Source organism: Alosa pseudoharengus, unplaced genomic scaffold (genome assembly GCF_046254945.1).
Source record: "Alosa pseudoharengus isolate Yale_2024_CS ecotype anadromous, Long Island Sound unplaced genomic scaffold, YU_APseudo_1.1 YU_APseudo_1.1_scf_4, whole genome shotgun sequence".
NCBI classification, from domain to species: Eukaryota; Metazoa; Chordata; class Actinopteri; order Clupeiformes; family Clupeidae; genus Alosa; species Alosa pseudoharengus.
Window position 1 is genome coordinate 28,147,770 of NW_027468774.1, and position 4,190 is coordinate 28,151,959.

The 4,190-nt window shown below is 41.1% G+C and overlaps 1 long non-coding RNA gene across 1 annotated transcript; it reads left to right on the forward strand.

The window, feature by feature from the left end:
• The first annotated feature begins 1,103 nt into the window (after positions 1-1,103).
• On the forward strand, positions 1,104-3,188 carry LOC143102253 (uncharacterized). Its single transcript, XR_012982565.1, has 3 exons — positions 1,104-1,458; positions 1,652-1,734; positions 1,907-3,188. It is a non-coding gene; the product is annotated as an uncharacterized LOC143102253 (long non-coding RNA).
• Positions 3,189-4,190: the final 1,002 nt, after the last annotated feature.

Below are 4,190 nucleotides of genomic sequence, written 5' to 3' on the forward strand. Positions count from 1 at the left end.
CCCAACTTGTTACACACACACACACACACACACACAATGCACATTCATTACCAAACACATGTACATTTACCTACAAACATATACATGGATTTCTATGCAACGTCACGAAGTATGCGTACGCAACAAGGGGGCAGAAAGCAGAGCTACTAACAAGAAAGACGAACGTTATTTCAGTATTTGCAAGCCTTATTTCAGTATTTACAGACCTTTTAACTCAAAATGCCAAGGAGTTGTTGTGTGGTTAATTGTGCGAACCAGTGATGGGTGCAAGATGTTTAATATTCCTAGGGGGAAGCATGATTTAGCAAAAAACCGGAGGAGGTTATGGCTTCAAGCCATAAAAAGGGCAGATTGGGGTCCGGTTGGTCCAAAAGGAGGCGAGAGTGTCTGCAGTGCACATTTCATAAGTGGTAAGTGTTTTGTTTTAGAGCTATCTTAATTATCTAGTTTGAGTTAGCACTGCATGCTCGTCCATGTTCATGTTCATTCATCAATTATCAACAAAGGACGTTTCTTTGGTTCAGTAAATCTGGTAGTAGCAGGCTAGCAGCTAGCGCTAGCTAACTGATATCACTTTTGCGAGTGCTAATGTTGTTATAGCATGCTGGTCATCATTACTTCGGAGATATCCCCTTTCAACTTAACTAGCTACAGGTTGTATTTTAACTGTCTTCGCTTCGTTCATGGGGCATGCACAGAGTGATTTTTTAAATTACCCAACGTAGTGTTGGGAACATTAAGCAACTTAATGTTAGACTTAGCTTTAGCAGCTACTGCTTTAGGTACCTTGTTTAGTTGGTGTAGCAGTGTTTATTCCATTATCCTGCTGTTAGCTGAATAATAAAGTCTCGTGTTATCATTTCCCCTTTTTTTCAAGGATCAAAAGTTGACTTGTTGTAGGTTGTACAACAGGCGTAGGAAAGGCTTGCATTGCAAGATAAGTTTGGTTTGGTCTCTCTCTCTCTCATATTTTGGTGGGTAGGAAGATGTGCTTGGTCTCTGCCTCTGTTTGGTGGTCTCTCTATCATTATGAGTAAATGTCAATATAAAACATTAAGAAAGTAATTATTGCTAATCAGTTATGTTTTTTTTTCTATCAGGGGAATCATCCTTTGACTGTAATAGTCCAAACTTTGTTCCCTCCATATTTCCTCATAGCAGGGAAGCATTTAACTTTCTTAATGTTTTATATTGACATTTACTACAGGTTGTATTGTAATACTGTCTTGGTGGTGGGTAGGAAGATGTGCTTGGTCTCCGCCTCTGTTTGGTGGTTTGGTTTTACTCTGTCTCTCTGTCGTTATGAGTAAATGTCAATATTAAGAAAGTAATTATTGCTAATCAGTCATGTTTTTTTTCTATCAGGGGAGCCATCTTTGACTGTGATAGTCCAGACTTTGTTCCCTCCATATTCCCTCATAGCAGCACCACCACAGACAGTACTGCAAAGGTGGCAAGGTCTGTGTCAGTTTTTTTTGTTTAACCATTCAGTTATTTTGAATGTTTTGACCTCATTTGGTTGGCAGTTTAATCTTCTAGTTTCTGTGTCCTGTCTGTATATATTGTTTGCTCACGAAAAGCCTGTAGTGGTTTGCTAATATTTTTATGTTGATTTGTACGTTGATATGCCTTCCCCTGCTGCTTGTCATAGGTATGAACGACAGAGAAGACGGGAGGAGTCAAGGGCTCCTGATGAGAGACCTAGTGTCATGCCTGATCTGGAATCATCTGCAGGTATGCCAAACTCCTAGTTTGATTCATTCATAAACTGTCACTGTTAGTTTGTTACACAATGTGTTTACCTTTCCTTAATAAAAACCCCTTTCAACTTGTTGTAAGTTATTGTGTGTTTGTATGTATGTCTGTCTCTCTCTCTCCCTCTCTCTCTCTCTCTGTCCTTCTTTAGATGAGCTTGACCCTGAGAATACACTGGAAAGGCAATACAGAGAGCTGCAGGAGGACTACTCCTCAGTGAAAAAAGAGCTGGAGGCCGTACGAGAGGAAAACCGGCAGCTAAAAGAGAAACTGAGGAACTCGAAATTCGGGTTCGATTCCATTTCAGACCCTGCACTTTGTTTCTTCACCGGTCTCCAAACAGCACAGGTCTTTTTATGGCTTTTGAGCATTCTCAAAAGAAGCGCTATTTCACTGAGGGGTGGACTAACATGGGAGAACCACCTCCTGTTAGTGCTGATGAAAATCAGGCTTGGCCTCTCCAATAAGGACATAGCATACAGATTCGGCCTTCCCTTCTTCACTGTTTCAAAAATTTTAAGGGAGTGGGTACCCCTGCTGTCCTCTGTCCTAAAACCTCTAGTAATTTGGCCCAGTAAGGAAGCAGTGAGAGCAAACTTGCCTAAATCATTTAAACCCAAATTCAAAAACTGTAGATGCATAATTGACTGTACTGAAATTTTCATAGAGAGAACATACAATTTGAAAGCCAGAGCTGAAACTTGGTCCAATTACAAACACCAGAACACAATAAAATATTTAATTGGCATAACACCGGCAGGCTCCATATCCTTTCTGTCTGATGGGTGGGGTGGTCGGGCCTCAGACAAAATAATAACCTTAGATTCAAACTTTCTGAACAAACTTGACCATGGGGATGTTGTACTTGCAGATAGAGGATTCCTAATCAGAGAAGAGTTGGCGAGTGTGGGGGCAACTTTAAAAATCCCTAGCTTCACTAAGGGTAAGTCACAGTTGTCTGGTTTGTGCGTTGACACGTCCCGACAGTTATCAAGAGTTCGTATACACGTAGAACGTGTCATTGGTCAGCTAAAGAATTTTCATATATTGAACAGCGTCATACCTATAAGCCAGGTTGATATGCTGGATGACATTATCACCATTTGTGCAGGTCTCACAAACCTGAAGAGGTCTGTGGTCCCCCGGAAATAGAGTCTCAGATAGTGCAGGTAGAGATTGAGATTGGACCTCAGTCCCTTTAATTCTTTTATGCATTATATCCCCCCCCACACACACACACAAAAACTTTTCCTGACCCCTAGTTTAAGGACCACTGCTTGATGTTGTGACAACTTGAACATAGTGTACAATGGAATGAATGTAAAAACAAGAGAATGTTAAAAACGTATAACTGTATGTGTGATGATGTGTAATGATATTTGTAATATGATGTAATGTAACAAACAAAATGAAATGAATATTTGTAACCACAATGTGTGACTTGACTTTTTTTTGGCATCATGTGCAGTACAGCATACACCTAGGCTAATATTTATATGTCTTTACATCCGCATATCCAATTTTTTGTCTTTCTGAAAATGTTCACACATTTGTAGTGGAACTGTTGGCAACAGTCTTTGCATGTGATTATTTTGCCAAAGCCGGGTCTTTTGCAACGAGGACAGTTGATCTCTGCAGCCAACTGGGGGTCTTGGCAGCGGCAGACCAGCTCGGGAAGGAGGTGGTCCATGAAGAGCACTTCGGCCTTTAGAAGGGTTTCTTCAAGGAAGCGCTCATCCCTCCATATCCGGCGGGTGATGCTAAAGTTCTTTGTCCACACCATGAAATCGCACATATTCAATTGGCAAACATGCATTTGCAGTTGAACCTGTGAGTAGTATGAGTGGTTATGGCGCAGCTCATAATGTTCATCTAGGCAGAAGGTAGCATCAGCCTCAGACCCCTGTAGTCCCTCTCTGTATTTGTATGGACATTTGATCTCTAGTAAACCTGTTCCACAGCAGTCACAGGAGAATACACCATCAGGAGAAGCAGCTTACATCTACATGCTTACATCTAACAACCCTGTTAAAAGTACTTCCAGTTATACGTCCTACTCTGTGTATGTTCCATGTTGTGCACTTTGCCTGATCTTTAGTCACATCCTGTAGATGTTCCAGTTTAGTAAGTGTGCATCTTCCTCTCATTTTCTCAAAGCTGACTTCACACTTAACTTTTAGGTCAGCTGGTGACAGGTCCCTTGCAGATGGATCATACATAGCTGTCAGGTTCAGGGAGTTCATATTCAGTTTCAGAGGCTGTGTCTGTGGCTGTAAACAAAGCAGCATCTGGGCATATTGTTTTCAGAGCCTGAAGATCATCAGATGTAATTGCTGTGTGTAGGAAACAGATTTGTATATGTTTTAATAGACAATATACATACAGTCGGATACTAGTCATAATCGTGGTTACCGCCCCCAGTTGCCGTGGTTACC